At 42.2% G+C, this 20,149-nt stretch overlaps 1 protein-coding gene across 1 annotated transcript in view; it reads right to left on the bottom strand.

The window, feature by feature from the left end:
• gab2.L (GRB2 associated binding protein 2 L homeolog) overlaps positions 1–20,149 on the bottom strand; it is a 102,497-nt gene that overhangs the window by 16,047 nt on the left and 66,301 nt on the right. The gene's annotated exons all lie outside the window — the stretch shown is intronic.

The following is a 20,149-nucleotide window of genomic DNA, read 5'->3' as shown; positions in this document are numbered from 1 at the left end:
AGAAGAAAGAAGATGGCTGCCGTGAACTCAGAGGCCAGAATCTGCACGGAGGGGTGAGTAAAAAATAAGGAGCATTTGCCCGCAGGAGGAGGGGGGGCAGGTAGGCTGGGGGGAGGAGGGAGGGGGGTCTACCCAGGGTAGGGGAGGGGTTTTTTAATTACAGGTTGAATTCTCCTTTAAACTGGTTGTTCCAGATTTGAGTTAACTTTTAGTATGATGAGAGTGATATTCTGAGACAATTTGCAATTGGTTTTCATTTGTGGTTTTTGAGTTATTTCACTTTTTATTCAGCAGCTCTCCAGTTTGCAATTTCACCAATCTAGTTTCTAGGGTCCAGATTACCCTAGCAACCATGCACCTATCTGAATTAGAGACTGGAATATGAATAGGAGAGACCTGAATAGAAAAAGAAGCAATAACAATAAATGTGTAGCCTTACAGAGCATTTGTTTTTAGATGGGGTCAGTGACCCCCATTTGAAAGCTGGAAAGAGTCAGAAGAAGGAGGCAAATAATTCAAAAACTGTAAAAAAGAAAAAATGAAGACCAGTTGAAAAGTTGCTTAGAACTAGCCAATCTATAACATACTAAAATTTAACTTAGCGGTGAACCACCCTATGTCTTTAATAGAGGGGAAGAGTATCAAAAGTCACAACTAAAGAACCACCTGTCTGAAAGATTCTTGACTTGATAAATAAACATAGCGCTCGGCAGAATGCGAATCCTGCTGAAAAGGGCCGAATCCTGGCCGAGTCCCAAACCGAATCCTGGATTCAGTGCATCCCTAATATAAACAGTCAAATCCTAATTTATGATGTTAGTCAAGCAAAATACATTACACTTACACTAGAAAAACTATTGAAATCTTGTGTTTATTAGTCTTGGAATTCACAATAACAGCAGACAGGCAGGTGCCATTTTGAAGACGCTGTTATTAGGGCAGGCGCTGCATCATCCTTGTTTTTGTGCCAGAATGGGGCACCCGATACCCATGTTTATGCACTGGATACACAATTATATGGTTAGGAGGGAGGGGAATGTGGGGAGAGCAGTGACATCTAGGAAGTGCTGAATGGAAAGTGAAAGTAATTGTCTGCGCCGCCTCTAAGACTAAGGCATAGAGGAGGGGCAGCCAATTTTTGATTGACAGCTGAGATTTCTAGAAGAGTTTATAACTGGAATGGATGTTTAATAACACAAATAATTTGGGTTTTATGTTTAATTTGAAAAGGACTTTTATTTTACGGCTTTTTATGTCTGGGTGACAGGTCCACTTTAAGGTGACCAATTGCAAGTTGTGCTTCTGTTTGACTCTCCTCTGAAGAGTGACAGCATGGGATCCTCAAAGCAACTCTCAAAAGATCTGAAAACAAAGATTGTTCAGTATCATGGTTTAGGGGAAGGCTACAAAAAGCTATCTCAGAGGTTTAAACTGTCAGTTTCAACTGTAAGGAATGTAATCAGGAAATGGAAGGCCACAGGCACAGTTGCTGTAAAACCCAGGTCTGGCAGGCCAAGAAAAATACAGGAGCGGCATATGCGGAGGATTGTGGGAATGGTTACAGACAACCCAAAGATCACCTCCAAAGACCTGCAAGAACATCTTGCTGCAGATGGTGTGTCTGTACATCGTTCTACAATTCAGCACAATTTGCACAAAGAACATGTGTATGGCAGGGGGATGAGAAAGAAGCCCTTTCTGCACTCACACCACAAACAGAGTCACTTGTTGTATGCAAAAGCTCATTTAGACAAGACACAGTCATTTTGGAACAAAGTGCTTTGGACTGATGAGACAAAAATGTAGTTATTTAGTCATAACAAAAAGAGCTTTGCATGGCGGAAGAAGAACACCGCATTCCAAGAAAACACCTGCTACCGACTGTCACATTTGGTGGAGGTCCCATCATGCTGTGGGGCTGTGTGACTAGTTCATGGACTACTGGGGCCCTTGTTAAGGTCGAGGGTCGGATGAATTCAACCCAATATCAGCAAATTCTTCAGGATAATGTTCAAGCATCAGTCACATAGTTGAAGTTACGCTGCAGGGGTTGGATATTCCAACAAGACAATAACCCTAAACTCACTTGGAAATCTACAAAGACATTTATGCAGAGGGACAAGTACAATATTCTGGAATGGCCGTCACAGTCCCACAACTTGAATATCATGGCAAATCTATGGGTTATTTGAAGCAGACTGTCCATGCTCGGCAGCCATCAAATTTAACTGAACTGGAGAGATTTTGTATGGACGAATGGTCAAAAATACCGCCATCCAGAATCCAGACACTCATCAAAGACTATAGGAGGCGTCTAGAAGCTGTTAAGCTGGCCATAGACGCAAAGATCCGATCGTACGAATCGTGGATTTGTACGATTTTCGGACCGTGCGTGGAGAGTCCCGACATTTTTCTTCCGCCGGAGATCGGTCGTTTGGTCGATCGGACAGGTTAGAAAATTTCTGTCGCCTGCCGATAATATCTCTGCGTGTATTGCCGATCGTACGATTTTCAGAGGGAGACTGTCACTAGTGTTGTCAGACATAAGTATCGTACGATTGCTGTCAGGGGCAGAACATTGGGTGATCTGTTCTTATTTGATCGGAATGGTAAAGACTTTGATCTGAATGGTTAGTGGAGGGTCAGGAGATGGGAAAGTTCGATCGTACGTTGATTCGTACGATCGGATCTTTGCGTCTATGGCCAGCTTTACATTTGCAAAAGGAGGCTCAAGTATTGATGTAATATCTCTGTTGGGTGCCCAAATTTATGCACCTGTCTAATTATGTTATGATGCATATTTTCTGTTAATCCAATAAACGTTATGTCTCTGCTGAAATACTACTGTTTCCATAAGGCATGTTATATATTAAAAGGAAGTTGCTACTTTGAAATCTCAGCCAATGATAGAGGGTTTCCTAAAGTTTTCCATATGACTGTATATATACCATGACAATTAGGCACTTTTATTCACAGCACCCTGGCTTCCTACAAATGATCCCATTGCTTCAAGTTGGGGTTTTACTGAAATAAAGCACAAGATTGTGGGAAAGACAAGAGCACAGAAACAAAATCCAGATGCGATGCCTCAAATACGAGTAAACTAAATGGAACCATTTAAGGGAAGAAAACAGCATTGGCTTTATTCAACGACTGTGTCCCTACTGAAAAAATAAACCAATCTTCACAACAAAAGAGAGCTCCTCCACAAGCAATGTGTTTACTGCCGACATATTCATTAAACTGACTCACAATCATCTCGTACGTATGTAGCTCCTATTGTAGCTTTACCGGCATTCAGATAGGAATAACTTTGTTTTATACGCTATATAAGGGCCAATTATGGCTGCTGTGCCACTAAGGAGACGTAGGACATGAAGTCATAATAAATACAGCAGAGATATTTCCCTGTAGCCAAACTGAACGGGTCTATTCAATAGCCGGCACGCTGGATACACCAATGCAAAGACTCGATTTTGAATGATTTATATATCAGTGTGGATGGGAATCAGCATCCGGTTGTAATTTGGAAGCGAAAGAACAATTCTCTCTCTTATAATATAATATACGCTGCATGCTGTCTGAAGGCGGCTTTGAGAGAGGCAGAAATCATACAGATGACGTCTCCTTTATATGGACAGAAATTGATACAAGATATACTGTATGTTAGGGAGGGGTAACTGAATGGACGCAATGGGTGAGTTATCCGGTTGAACACATTCATTCATTTTTACTTTAAATCTGAATATAAAATTGGGCATCAAGAAAGAAATTTGATTTAAGCAACTTTCCAATACATATTCTATAGTTTTTAATAGCTGTTACATATGACCTTCGCTATTGTGTGCACTGCTGCTTCTGACTACATGCAGGGCCTGAATTAGGGGTAGGCAGAAGAGGCACGTTCCTAGGGCGCAACAAAAGGGGGGCGCTGGGCAGGTACCTGTCTTCTGCCTACCCCTAGTCCATGTTCGCTGCTCTCCCCTGCTGTGCTCTCTCCTGTCTCCCTCTCCTCCAGTGCTCTCTCCCCTACCCTTTGGGGCTCTCCACTGCCTTCCTCCCCTCCGGCGCTCTCTCCTGCCTCCCTCCCCTCCAGCGCTCTCTCCTGCCTCCCTCCCCTCCGGCGCTGACTACACGTACCAATGAAACTATGTAGCAGTTGCCAGTGCTCCTCCAGCCAAATGCCCACAACATGTTTAACAGACCAGTAGTTAAAGACTAAAGCTGGCCATAGACGTGCAGATATATTCTTATGTCCAAAGAAAGATCGGATGTTGCAATCTCCTGACCTACCACTAAACATTCAGATTAAATGAAGTAGTAAAAAGAACAAATCAGACAATGTTCTGGCCATTAAAATCACAGACCGCAATCATACGGTAGTTATGTCCGACAAATAGTAGTCTCCCATTGATATCATCAGATACATGCAATATAAATCCGAATATAAATATGTCCGATTGACTGAACGACCAATCATCATGGCACTAACAATGTAGAGACACTCCACATGCGGTCTGAACGTCGTACAAATCTTCGTTTCGTCTGTGTCTGTGGCCAGCTTAAGCATGGTATTTTGCCTACTGCTACAATGGTGTGAAATGTACATGCGGTCAGAACCAGATACTACTTTGAATACCAATTAGGTTTACAAATAGAAAGGACATGAACTTCAAGCCTACAAGAATTTAAAGGGAACATTGCCCTACATCTTCCTTTAAATATTGTCTGCAATGTCCATGGAGGTTAGTAAAGGTGACCATCAAAGCAAGCAACATAGCAGCACCGATTCTCATGGGTTTCAGGCCCGGATTTGTGGAAAGGCCACTTAGGCCCAGGCCTAGGGTGGCAGGATATTAGGGGGCGGCATGCTGCCTAACCACACCCACATTGGTTCAAAAACACTAGGGATGCGCTGGAGATACAATCATTTTTTTAATTTCCCATGCGCCAATCCCCATTGATGATCAAAATTTGCTCGGATAAAGGGGAGGGGACAGGGGTGATGAACGGCAGTGGGCCTAGGGATGCCCACTATGTAAATCTGGCCCTGATTGGTTTGCTTTCATTTAGCCACAAGAAAAGCAGTAAATTTGGCCACTGATGTTGGGGATCAGACTTGGCTTGATCCCACAGGAGTTCCATTGGGTTGAGGTCAGGGCTATGTGTAGGCCAGTCAAGTTCTTCCACTCCCATCTCAGCAAATCTAGTCTGTATAGACCTCACTTTGGGGAAGTCTCGTTCCTGTTCCCCATGCACAAACTGTTGCTAAAAAAGGCATTGAGGAAGGTAGATCTCTCCTGGCACCTGCCAAACCCAGACTTTTCCATCAGACTGTCAGATGGTGAAATGCCTTTTTATCTCTCCAGAAGACGTTTCTACTGCTCCAGAGTCCAAAGGAGGTGGACTTTAAAGTAATCCCCCAACACTTGGCATTGCACATGGTGATATTGGATTTGTTTGCCTCTAATCATCCATAAATACTCCCCACAAATATTTCTATGTTGACATTGCTTCCAGAGACAGTGTGGAACTGAGCAGCGACTGTTCCAATAAACACTATTCAGATACTTTTGGCCATAAAGCGTAGCTAGCTATGAAGACCTATTGCCATAACTTTTGTTTCCGAACATGAAAGGGACCAATGACATAGCTCTAAATAAATATCTCCTAGAGCTGTACAGTATAACATTATTCCCTCTCAATGCAAGGAAAACAGATTTTTATCTTTCCAGTATGAACAGAATTCACAGAATTGCAATATCTCATTCCATATGAAGAGAAAACCAGACAGCAGCTCAGAAGACCTTTAACAGAAAACAATACCGAGGAGGAAGAAAGGAAAATGAAGGGTCACAGAGGGGTGTGGTAGGAAGATACAGAGAGTGGGAACAGAGCCAAAAAGCAGTTCATAGTGACCTAAACGCATTAAGTGTCTGCTATTTTTAGAGAAATCAATGCTTTGAAGGGCAAAGGAGTCAACAAGAATGTGCAAAATACTCCCCTCCTGTCCCAATGTAGAGTACAGAGTCTTGGAAAGGTTAGTATAGTACCAGAAATAATTTACATCTATACCAGACATGCAGCAAATTAACACCACCGTACCAAAAAATTATAGTCTCTGGGAAGGGAGTGTGACTGTGGGATAGCAGGTATAGTAGGGAGAGATGGTTCCTATAGTAACAGTGTATAATAGTTTCTGGGAAGGGAGTGTGACTGTGGGATAGCAGGTATAGTAGGGAGAGGTGGTGTCTATAGTAACAGTGGGATAATAGTCTCTGGGAAGGGAGTGTGACTGTGGGATAGCAGATATAGTAGGGAGAGATGGTGTCTATAGTAACAGTGGGATAATAGTCTCTGAGAAGGGAGTGTGACTGTGGGATAGCAGGTATAGTAGGGAGAGATGGTGCCTATAGTAACAGTGGATAATAGTCTCTGGGAAGGGAGTGTGACTGTGGGATAGCAGGTATAGTAGGGAGAGATGGTGTCTATAGTAACAGTGGATAATAGTCTCTGGGAAGGGAGTGTGACTGTGGGATAGCAGGTATAGTAGTGAGAGATGGTGCCTATAGTAACAGTGGATAATAGTCTCTGGGAAGGGAGTGTGACTGTGGGATAGCAGGTATAGTAGGGAGAGATGGTGCCTATAGTAACAGTGGATAATAGTCTCTGGGAAGGGAGTGTGACTGTGGGATAGCAGGTATAGTAGGGAGAGATGGTGCCTATAGTAACAGTGGGGATAATAGTCTCTGGGAAGGGAGTGTGACTGTGGGATAGCAGGTATAGTAGGGAGAGATGGTGCCTATAGTAACAGTGGATAATAGTCTCTGGGAAGGGAGTGTGACTGTGGGATAGCAGGTATAGTAGGGAGAGATGGTGCCTATAGTAACAGTGGGGATAATAGTCTCTGGGAAGGGAGTGTGACTGTGGGATAGCAGGTATAGTAGGGAGAGATGGTGTCTATAGTAACAGTGGGATAATAGTCTCTGGGAAGGGAGTGTGACTGTGGGATAGCAGGTATTGTAGGGAGAGATGGTGTCTATAGTAACAGTGGGATAATCACAACTGGAAATGACAGAGGTTATGAAATTTGATAATAATGAGATTTCTGTCAGTGATAGAAATATACTGGGATCCCTTAAAGAACAATGAAAGTCCAACCATTTTGGGAGAGCTAATTTGCAAGGATATTCCGGGTCAATGACTCCTGGGCCACTGCCCTTTTTCAACGGCACTTGTACGGCTGTCCGTCCGTCTGTCTAATACCCATAAATATTTGTCTCTGAGTAAATGAAAACATTTAAACAGAAACTAATAACCTAAAACATGTGACATTCATAAGGCAGTGAAACTTTACCTTCTATAAATAAAAGGCTAATAAAAACATTCTAACGACACAACTGGGTCGCCGCTCCTCTCTGGGACCTTCCCCAGATTTCTTGCTGTGACAAAGGAATGCCGGAATGTCACCGCACTCTAAAAATATGCTTTGGCTGTAATATAATTAAATTCGTTTAACCAATGATCATATAACTGTAGTTGCCACAAGTCAATATTCATTTTAATTGAATTCTGTTCCTTTAAAAAAATTAATTGTTTTCCCTTTGTCAGAATAGTGTGAGCACCGTGTTGTTGTATTGGTGGAATAAAACTGTCAGCACACTGGCATCTGACGGTTAATTGGAATTGCTTTTATTATTATGCATCTGGCACAATTGCGCCCAAGTGCAACACAACCCACTTGGAGGATACAAAAGGTGGGCTTAGATTGCACTTTGCACGCTGCTCTTGCACTTGTAAGTAAGTCTTAATATGAACCTGGAAGGTGCTGCTGTTTTCCTATTGTAAGGCTATTACTGGTCCAGGCATAGCAATTGGCTGCAGCAATGAAACATTCCCTGCAAAGTGTTAGAGGCCCATTTATCAAAGGTCAAATTTTAAAATTCATGTGAGTTTTTAAGAACTCCCCTAAACTCCCATAAATTCGACCAATCAAAATTTATTAATTAATTTTTAAAACTCGGATGAATTGAATCCGAATTTAAAAAACTCCATTCGAGAATGTCAGGAAGGCTGCAAACAACTCCAAATTGATCCCTTGACCTCTATCAGTGACTTAATGGGGTGGTTCACCTTTAAGTTAAATTTTAGTATATTATAGAATGGCCAATTCTAAGCAGCTTTTCAATTGGTTGTCATTATTTGTTTTTTATCGTTTTTAAATGATTTGCCTTCTTCTTCTGATTCTTTCCAGCTTTCAAATGGGGGTCAGTGACCCCATCTAAAAACTACTAGGTAAGGCTACTTTGTACTACTTATCTTTCTATTCAGGCCTCTCCCATTCATACTCCAGTCTCTTATTTAAATCAATGCATGGTTGCTAGGGTAATTTGGATCCTAACAGCCAGATGGCTGATATTACAAACTAGAGAGCTGCTGAATAAAAAGCTAAATAACTCAAAAACCACAATTATAAAACATGAAAACCATTTGCAAATTGTCTCAGAATATCCCTCTCTACATCATACTAGAAGCTAATTTAAAGGTGAACAATCTCTTTAAACACCAATTTGTCAGGTTTTAGGTGGGGAATAGAATAATTTGAGTTCTTAAAGGGCCAGAGTATGATAAATCTCGAAAATCAATTTTCAATCTAATTTGAATATTTTCCTAGTCGAATTTGAGAGTTTTGACCATAAAAAAAAAATTAGAAAATTCAAATTTGAATTTTCAATTCGACCCTTAATAAATCTGCCCGTTAATGTTATAAAAAAACAACGGTGGATACATTCAGGGGTGTAATACAGAGGAAGCAGGGGGGCCTAGGAGGTATAAGGGGCCCCATGAGGCCTTAATTCATATACAATTTCCATCAAATTCTAGACATTTTGGGGGCCTGAAAAAGAATTTGCTGTGGGGCCATGTAATATCTACAGTAGTTATACATTGTTAAATGTCCCATCTTAACCCTTTCTTCTGACTTTAGGATTAAAATGCGTTCCTCGCACTGATGTCGCACTGATATTGCACTCTCGCTGCCGAGCTCACAAACACGATGACCTCCCATTAGGTTCATACAAAGGCCAAGTGCATTTCTGAGCTACGGGAAGGAATATAAATAATATGAGGTTAGAGAGTGTGGATTTAAGGGGAAACCTCCACTTATGAGAATCATGTAAATGCAGCAGTAGTTGGTCCCTCTTGTTGGGCTTGTGTTTAGGGCCGGTTGACGGCCTTACTGGGGGATATCTGATAGGAAGGCTTGAAATGCCTCTAGGGCCATGTCTGCTCGGGGTGCAAACCAATAGTGGACCCAGCGTCGGACTGGGGGACCCACCGGGGTTGCTTCTTCAGGGCCTCTACACCCCCCCCCCGGGCCCCTGCGGCAAAGACACATTAGGCACGCCAAGTAGGGTTGGGCTGGTAAAGTAGGGGGCAGGGCAGTGATGTCGGGCCGGTGACGTTGGAGGGCGGGGCAGTGACATCAGGCCGGTGATGTTAGGGGTGGATGATGTCAGGGGCGGGACTTCTGACATGGTGATGAGCAATTGGCTGATCGGCATGTCATTCACTTTAATAACCTGTCCAGATATCTTCATTTAGAAATCCGGACAGGAACTTTTTCACCCGGGCAGCACTTCCAAAAATCGGGCTATCTTGGTGAAATCCGGACAGGTGGCAAACCTAACCTCAGCCCCCCCCCCCACGGCTACCTTCAGGCCCGGACTGGCAATCTGTGGGTTCTGGCAAATGCCAGAAGGGCTGCTATAAAGTCCCATAGAAAGTCAGTATTTAGTGGGCTGGTGGGAGCTGTTTGGGCCTCTGTGTGGGCTGATTGGGCCTCTGTGTACCTGAAATGCCAGGGCCTATTTTAATTCTCAGTCCGGACCTGGCTACCTTCTTTTTTCTGCTCACGGCCGAGGGCCAGGAGGAAGGGGGGGGAAGCACCAATCGCAGGTCAAGGCTCCCGCTGGCCCAGTCTGACCTTGAGTGAGCCAAAGGATAAGGTCTAACCTGAACCATGATCCATGGCCAAAGGGGTGCTTCACCTTTAAGTTAACTTTTATTATGTTATAGAATGGCGAATTCTAAGCAACTTTTCAGTTGGTCTTCATTATTTATTTATTTATTTTTACAGTTTTTTTCAATGATTTGCCTTTTTCTTCTGACTACTGACCCCATCTAAAAAAACAAATACACAGGGACATGGGCATTTGCTTCACATTACCCATTGGCACATGCAAAATAAGGCATGACAATTCGGTCAAATCGGGCCATTTTACCTACATGGCGCAAAAAATCCAATTCCTACATATGGTTCTCGTTTAATAATAGTTCTCTGCATAATTAAATGCTAATTAATAACTTTAGCTTAGTTCTATAGTCAACGATGGAAAAAAAAAGTCTGGTCTATTATTATTATTATTCTTCGGGTAATTAAAAGCCATTCGGCAACATAATGGGATCTGGAGACGTTCCCTGAACACATTCAGCATCTGGAATTGGTCTTCGAGGAATCAAATAAATATTACTGGAACCAAAGCAAATATTTAGGCATTTTAACATGGTTAACAACACAAGAGACACAGAGACTGCTGCGTCTTACACACAAAAAATCAGTACAGATGGATTTTTTTTTGTTTAAAGAAATTATAAACTGAGTCGGATTAGTTACACACCACTAGATGTGTAATAATAATGTATGGTATAAGGATTACTATTCAAAGGCATCTACATAATTTACAGTAGGGGGTACATTATCCCTTATAATACATGAGTAATACTCAGAGTTCCCTGTATAACTCAGCCTGTAGCCTTGTGCCTTTATATGGTCACAGAACAACCCCTCAGTGACTTCTAATATCTTTATCATTTACAGTAGGGGGTACATTATCCCTTATAATACATGAGTGATACTCAGAGTTCCCTGTATAACTCAGCCTGCAGCCTTGTGCCTTTATATGGTCACAGAACAACCCCTCAGTGACTTCTAATATCCTTATCATTTACAGTAGGGGGTACATTATCCCTTATAATACATGAGTGATACTCAGAGTTCCCTGTATAACTCAGCCTGCAGCCTTGTGCCTTTATATGGTCACAGAACAACCCCTCAGTGACTTCTAATATCCTTATCATTTACAGTAGGGGATACATTATCCCTTATAATACAGGAGTGATACTCACAGTTCCCTGTATAACTCAGCCTGCAGCCTTGTGCCTTTATATGGTCACAGAACAACCCCTCAGTGACTTCTAATATCCTTATCATTTACAGTAGGGGGTACATTATCCCTTATAATACATGAGTGATACTCAGAGTTCCCTGTATAACTCAGCCTGCAGCCTTGTGCCTTTATATGGTCACAGAACAACCCCTCAGTGACTTCTAATATCCTTATCATTTACAGTAGGGGGTACATTATCCCTTATAATACATGAGTGATACTCAGAGTTCCCTGTATAACTCAGCCTGCAGCCTTGTGCCTTTATATGGTCACAGAACAACCCCTCAGTGACTTCTAATATCCTTATCATTTACAGTAGGGGATACATTATCCCTTATAATACAGGAGTGATACTCACAGTTCCCTGTATAACTCAGCCTGCAGCCTTGTGCCTTTATATGGTCACAGAACAACCCCTCAGTGACTTCTAATATCCTTATCATTTACAGTAGGGGGTACATTATCCCTTATAATACATGAGTGATACTCAGAGTTCCCTGTATAACTCAGCCTGCAGCCTTGTGCCTTTATATGGTCACAGAACAACCCCTCAGTGACTTCTAATATCCTTATCATTTACAGTAGGGGGTACATTATCCCTTATAATACATGAGTGATTCTCAGAGTTCCCTGTATAACTCAGCCTGCAGCCTTGTGCCTTTATATGGTCAGAAAACAACCCCTTAGTGACTTCTAATATCCTTATCATTTACAGTAGGGGGTACAATATCCCTTATAATACATAAGTGATACTCCGAGTTCCCTTTGTTAAACATTGCTGTCACTAAGACAGGAGAAAGGAGGAGTACTTACCTACTTGATACGAACTTGGTAGTTCCTGGGAAAAACAGCATTAAGTGACTCACTGAGCATGTGCTGAGCCCCAGGCTAAGGGTAGAGGCAGGCACCAGTGCTGGAGTACAGAGTAGCATTATTTCCTCTATACAGGGCCCATCAGACTCAGCACAGCAGCCTTGTGTCTTAGAGCAGTGAAGCAAAGGACAAATGTACTGTGAAACATTCAATTTTATCAAAGGACAACTAAAGCCTCAAAAGAACATATGTGCAGAAATTAAGTATAGTATTTGTATTGCATAACGGGATAACAGGAACCCTGTGATAAATACAGTTCCCTGTACTGAATGACTGTCACTTTGCTGCACTATTTCCTATTCTAGGGCATAAAATAAGCCTCCTATAAACAGCGTCTGCCTCTTTATGTCCCCAGTCCCAGATCAGAATGGGTTACTGGTATGTGGGGTGCCCTTCGATCCTTTTCCTTTGAAAAACACTTCCAGCAGAGAGATATATTTAGCCTCTTCCCCAGAAAATGTATGAAATCCTGTCGGCTTGTTGACAAGATACATGAACAGCTACAATGCTTGTCTTTCAACATTGCCATGTTCCCCACACATGGCCGAGGCCAATCCCCATTGTTTCTATCTCTCACGCTGTCTCTATCCCTCTCACTGTCTCTATCCCTCTCGCTGTCTCTATCCCTCTCACTGTCTCTTTCCCTCTCACTGTCTCTATCCCTCTCACTGTCTCTATCCCTCACACTGTCTCTATCCCTCGCGCTGTCTCTACCCCTCTCGTTGTCTCTATCCCTATTGCTGTCTCTATCCCTCGTGCTGTCTCTATCCCTCTCACTGTCTTGTGGTTTTGGTAACCCAACCACTGTCCCAGCATAGGGGGCAGTGTGAATGCTTTGACATCCCCCTTGATTTCCGTGGGGAACACTTGGACCCATGAGTAAGGAAATTTCAAGTGGTTGACCTGCAAGAAAACACCAGAGATGCAGGTGATTGTCATGAATGGGTGTTGATTCTGTGTATTTTGCCAACTACCAACCCCTCCCCATCACTCCTGTGACAAAATACAATGAATCCCATGTGCCATTACCCAGATGAACTGCAGCCTATAACAAAGTATTGGTCTATGAACGTCAATGTTCTTTTGGCTGTTCTCTATACTAGTGTATCAGGAATAACACAAACTCATTTGGCTTTGTAGCAGAAATAACATAGAACCCATTTAGTCAAACAAATCCATCGCTGTTGTTTTTAACGCCATCTCTATTACACGTTAGATCAAACAGAAAGAACCTCTCTCTCCACTCAGCCAGGAGGAACCTCTCTCTTCTCAACCAGAAGTACCCCCTCTCTCCTCAATCAGGAAGAACCTCTCTCTTTCTCTCCTCAATCAGGAGGAACCTCTCTCTATCCTCAACCAATAGAAACCTCTCTCTCTCTCACACTTTCCTCAACCAGAGGGAACCTCTCGATCTCTCCTCAACCAGGAGGAACCTCGCTCTCTCCTCAACCAGGAGGAACCTCTCTCTCTCCTCAACCATCAGGAATCTCTCTCTCTCTCTCTCTCTCTCTCTCTCTCTCTCTCCTAAACCAGGAGAAACCCCTCTCCTCAACCAGGAGGAACCTCAACAAGGCTTAATATTGCCTACAGGACTCAGTAAAGTTATCGTAAATGCCACATGCTTTCAGGAGGGTTACATTTTTACATAAGAGAGTCCATTATTACCTATATTTAAGCATTCCCAAATTAAAGGGGTTAGGCTAAAAGTCACTTGGTCATTTTTTTTAACCACCATCAAGGCCTCAAATATCAAGCACAGATCATCGTTCTCTCCCTCTCAGACATTCTACAATTATGGCCTTGTTTGTTATCTCAAGGGGCCGCCTGATAAAGACAAATACAGCTGAATGTTGGTGCTTTGAGGCAGCAGTAACCAGACTATGTAATCCCCATGAAAACAAGAGAAAGTGCTCGGGTGCATGTACAAGTGTGTGGGATATATCTGGCAAACCACCACTTCAGATGTTAAGTCCAGCTGGCAGATTGATGTGTATTTGGGTGCCACAGCAGAATCTGTTCTCTGTCTGCTCTAAAAGGAACAGTAAATTTCCACTTGTTAACTCCCCTTATCTGCCTGTGTAACTGGAGCCATAGTGTGTCCCAGTGAATGTCTGGGTCAGGCAGATCTTTCTGGGGCAACAGCGCTAGGATGTTCCCAGATCATAGACAGGTATTAATTTCATGAAAGGTAATAATAAAAATGATTTCATATTTAAACACAAAGCCAACAGTTGTACAAACATGGCTGACCCACTAATACAGAAAAGGGAACAGCTATGGGGATCATATTGGCACTTAACAGAATGTGAGAAAAATTATATAAGACACCAATATTCTGGTGAAATAGATCTGTTCAAGGGAATATTAGGATGGGGTTAGGTTTTAGAGGGGCGTGGGTAGAAAACTCCCCAAAAATGATGTCTGTAAACATGACCCTTCACACTGGCTAAATTAAAACACTATGGGCAGATTCTGTTGCTATAGACTTTCAGATACAGGTACTGTATGTTCAATAATACAAACAACCACTGCAATATTTAATATAGAACATATAGTGTAGATATTGGTGTATAAGGCATAACACAAACTCACTGGCTGTGTAGCATAAATAACATAGAATAAAAAAATGGAGTGTCAAGTAGCTCAACCCATTAAGTCAAACAAATCTTCCATCGCTGTTGTTTTTAACTCTATTTCTATTACACGTTTGGGGGAACCTTGCTCTCCCCTCAACCAGGAGTAACCACTCACTCTCTCCTCAAACAGGAGGAACCTCTCTCCTCAATCAGAAGGAAACTCTCTCTCTCCTCAATCAGAAGTAAACCTCTCTCTCTCTCCTCAATCAGGAGGTACCACTTTCTCTCTCTCTCTCTCTCCTCAACCAGAAGGAACGTCTCCCTCCCTCTTTATCTCTCTCTCTCTCTCTCCTCAATCAGGAGGAACCTCTCTCTCTCCTCAATCAGGAGGAACCTCTGAACCTCTCTCTCTCCTCAATCAGGAGGAACCTTTCTCTCTCTCGCTCTCCTCAACCCGGAGTAACCTCTCTCTCTCCTCAATCAGGAGGAACCTCTGAACCTCTCTCTCTCCTCAATCAGGAGGAACCTTTCTCTCTCTCGCTCTCCTCAACCCGGAGTAACCTCTCTCTCTCCTCAATCAGGAGGTACCTCTCTCTATTCTCAACCAGAAGGGACCACTCACTCTCCTCAACCCAGGAGGAACCTCTTGCTCTCTCCTCAACCAGGAGGAACCCCTCTCGCTCTCTCCTCAACCAGTTCTTCCTGGATAAGCAGAGATTAAAAGGTTCCTCCTGGTTCAGGAGAGTGAGAGAGAGAGGGAACAGCTACAGGGATCATATTGGCACAGTGGCGTTACTACCGGGGGAGCAGGTGGTGTGATTGGGCCAGGGCCCGCACCCCCTCAGGGCCCCCTGGCATCTCGCGTGCCACTGACTCCGGCGGCGCAAAATGACGTACGAAGGGGGGCGGGGGCCGGCTGCACGTCCCGTGCCAGGGCCCGCCCCCCTCTAATTGGCGCTCAACATAATGTGAGGAGAATTATATGGGACACAAATATTACATGAAATGGGCAGATTCTGTTGCTGTAGAATATCCAATATGTTAAATAATACAAATCACTGCAATATTTATTATAGAGCATATATTGTAGATTTTTCCCCACAAACATAATGGAATACTTAATATGGTGCACATAAACTGGATTATTCCTTGTCGTACATACATGAAATATTCAGCATAAGACAAATAGGATACAAAATACTGCATTCCAAATCAATAGCACTAGAGTATTTCCTGCACTAAACAGCTCCTTCATTACACATATGTCAAAGAACTGTGTATTAAAGTGCAAATATACTGGTCAGGTTTATGCACGGTGCATGTGGCAATGTTATATTATATAACAATTATAGTAAAAATGTACTGGATATTTCCATGTATTATCTATATGCCAATGGGGTATTTGGTAGCATGTAATCTAGCCCTACAGCCAATGGAATTCAGCAGCCCAGCCTTCCCCCACTAAGAGCTCACTTAATGGGAGCAAACTGGTATCTTCTTATATATCTGACTTCCACAATGGACATGCTTTGTGGACCTTTTAGAGGATCTTGAGTAGTATTTATGCAAAACTCCATAATTTCCAGCAAAATTGTGGGCAAAACAAGAATTCTCAGTATGCAAGCCAAGGCCAAATAACTCAAATTTGTGTTCCTAAAAACGGGACTTCTGTTCAACTTCCCATAATGATGGTATCCATGTTAGGGAAATTCAAGAAGACATCAAGGGGCATATTCATTAATACTGGAGACAAACATGCCTGTTGATGTTGCCCATAGCCACCAGTAAGATTTGCTTTTGTTTTCTAACTTGTAGGTGAAGAGAAGTTTGGTGCTGCCAGATCATAAAGAATGGGGTAAAACCCAGATACCTACAGTAATGCACAAAGTCAGCCTTAGACCCCACAACTTTTCAACATCTACAATTTAAAGAGGAACGTAGAACATGTAAACTAAATAATGTTTGAGAATTTTGGCCCATCTCACCCACTGTACTAGCCCCATATCCTACTCCTCCTAACCTGCTCTTTAATTACTCGAATACCCCACCAATTAAAAAGGCCAAAAAAGCCCTAAAAATATCAATTAAAGAGAGCTGGTCGCACCTAGGTTACCAACATTGGCTTAGTATTTACATGTCAGATATGGGTTACCAAGACAAATAATGGTGAAAATAGCTTTAGGCAAAAATGAATAACAGTCTTTACATGCAGAGAGCTAGGTGTTGAGAGGCTGAGCAAGGCAATAGTATTGTTAGATTCTGCGTCCTTAATGACAGTTCCTAACCCACTGTCATCCACAGCACAGCTCAACCAACTCTAAAAACAGGTTTGTCAACAGCACTGTATTATTTAGAATATTTGCTAAATGACTACAAAGCAATAGTTCCAAATGGAGGTTCTTCTGAAGGTTCCTTGCAAGATCATTTTGCCATTTTTAAAAGATGTTTCCCAATTTGGATTTTGCCGTCACTGATTCACATGTATCTTGTGGCACATTCCAATGGACTGATGGGTGAGAGGGTGGATAAAATGATGAGTGCTGAGGTGGCTGTTACAAGTTGTTAGAAGATGTTTGGGGATGTCCATATGAGGTGCCCTTCTTCTGATTCCAGACAGAATGACTTACTACACATAGCAGGGAAAGCAGCTAAGCCTTGCCTACAGTATTATTGTATACTGTACATCGTTGTTCACGCGGAATTTCTTTAGAATTCCAGCAGAATCAATAATCCGCTTGGTAAAACACAAAGTTATTTATTTTCCGCTGGGCAGTGTAGGATAAAGGAGGTATCAGTTGTCTTTGGTTGAAGAGCAGTTTACTAAGACAAACAGAGATGGTTGGGCGGTTGTGTTCAGGGCTCTATGTATATTTCCCATTTATTGTATTTAGCAGGAATATTTACCTCTTCCTATCCTTTATTCTTACTCCTAAGCCTAGGAAGCTTTCAGCTGATAGAATTGCTGTGTAATATAAGAGAACATTTTTTTTTCTTAGGTCACACTCTGGCAGATCCATATAGGTTGATGACACTTTGTTAAACCAGCCAGCAGCAGAAAGGGGCAATTATGGCCAGGTCCAATCCTTTGTCACATGGGGAGACACAGTCCTATATTGATCATTTGTGGAATGGCTTTATTATGGCATTAAACGTCTCAGAGTCAGATTCCAACCAGTCTCACACCACCACCAAGCCATCTGTCTCACCATGACCTCTTTCTTCTCTATACCTGTTGTTTACCTTTCTCTTCTCATAGACCCACTCTTTTTGCTTTCATCCCACCAAGAGATTTTTTTCTTTTAGAAGCACATCCCTTGGACAGGAGCATAGGGTGTCCATCTTTGGATTTCTTTCAGTGCTTGGCCTGCTCTAACTGTAGTCCATATTCCCTAAGAAAAAAGAAGACTTCCATGCTGTAAATCAGTGATCCCAGGACCCCAACCAGTAGCTCACGGGCAACATGTAGCTCACCAACCCCTTGGATATTTCTCTCAGTGGTGAATTCCAGGCTTAGAGGCAAGTTTTGGTTGCATAAAAACTAGGTGAACTGTGAAGAAGAAAGTTTATATTGGGGTTACCAAATAGCTAATCACAGCCCTTATTTCTCATCCCCAGCAAAGTGTTTCATGCTTGTGTTGCTCCCCAACTTTCTTTACATTTGAATGTGGCTCACATTTATAAAAGGTTGGGGATCACTGCTGTAGATCATCTGGGTACATGAGATCTCCACAGGTCCTAGTAGACCAGTCAAACGCTGGATGTACAGTGTCAATCACCCAATCATTCAGCCTGCACAAACGTTATCGTCTCTTTTAATAGATAAGCAATGGAACAGAACCCAAATGAAAAATAGGGCATGCTTTGCCTTAAGTCATGGGAGTCCGGTACTTCCTTTTGCATTCAGCTAACTGGTCAACCTGGGAATATTCCTGTGCACATCTAGCAGAACTGTCACTGTGGATTTTCAAAGAGCTCTACTGATGCTTCCTTGCCATTAATACTTGAACATGGTTTCTTCTTTTAAACTGCCTTCCTGTAAAATACGGTCTTGCTAAAATATGGCTAAATGGGATTTTCTGAAAATAATATTATCCAATTATTTGCACACAAAGATCAATACCCCCATATATATAACACCTTCAAAGGACCCACAAAATATTCGTTTTTATTCATTCTTGTGCATCCAACGTTTCGCCCTTGTTCAGGCCTTTAACAAGGATATATATATATATATATATATATAGAATAAAGTTCTATCTATTGATATTATAAGTCACAGAGGAGCTCCATGACCATATAAAAACACGAGGCCGAAGGCAGAGTGCTTTTATACAGGTCATGGAACTCAGAGGTTACTTCTAATATCCTTATATTTTCCAACAAGGGATACTTTTTTTTTTTATAATACACAAGTTTTAGTGAGTCATGTGACAAAAATTACATCACTACTCACCGTTTATAACTGATGACATCACTAGTCACCGTTTATAAGGATATAATTTACAAGATATTCATGGATTTTGTGTATTATATACTGTATATACACACACACAAATATATATATATAATCTTAAGGTTTACAGTGGGCACATTGGGGGCTTAAGCTGTTGTAGAGTCAATTATTCTTGAGTTTGCATCCTGGCTGGTGAAGGATGCTGGGGGTCGTAGTCACAACAGTTTAAAAGTCACATTTTGGTCATATTGGTGTTGAGGACATCAGTTTCCCTGGTTTTAAGCCATTGTGTGGCCGTAAATGCTACAAATTTCCCAAAAGTTCCTAGACATCAGGAAGACACACACATGATATCCCAAAATGGACAGCGACAATGGCATAACAGATGAAGTTGAATAGACCTGTCAGTCAACTTCACCCTTTTTATCCAATAACTCCTACCCAACGTCTAGTTGATCCAGAAGAATAAGGTGAAAAAGTCAGGTCAAGTTGGGCAGAGGCTCCAAGATTGATCAAGGCCCCCAGGTAACTACTATCAGGTGTGGGCAGTGGGCTAAACTGAACAAAAAATTACAGGCCTTGAAAGACCCTGACATGGCTGTGAGCTTTTAGTGTAGAAGATGCTAAGGTGAGTCTATTAAAAGAAGGAACAGAAATACAAGTTTGATTTTGGGGTTCCACTTTGGAACAGAGGACAGATTAAGCGTTCCTTTCACACAGGGTGTTTCTAAGAGATAGATAACAGATTCTGATAAGGTCAACCCTACAACAAATCGATGAGGAGAAGGGGTCTTGGAGAAGATTTTTCACTGGCGCATGATATTGCACTAGAAGTAGGGCTTTATGTGGAAAGTGGGCTTTATGAAAAATATATGCAATATAATTCTTAAAGCAGCAGACCCTTTGGACTATGAGACATTGTAGACTGCCAATGAGATCATGAAGACCCCATAGATGCAGAACATATGGACCCTTACATGTATTTATTGTGTCCCCTAAAATGGAGTGCGCTGACATTA

The sequence above is a fragment of the Xenopus laevis genome, chromosome 2L (genome assembly GCF_017654675.1).
Source record: "Xenopus laevis strain J_2021 chromosome 2L, Xenopus_laevis_v10.1, whole genome shotgun sequence".
NCBI lineage: Eukaryota > Metazoa > Chordata > Amphibia > Anura > Pipidae > Xenopus > Xenopus laevis.
The sequence above is the reverse complement of the archived record's forward strand: the minus strand, read 5'-3'. Positions and strand labels throughout refer to the sequence as shown.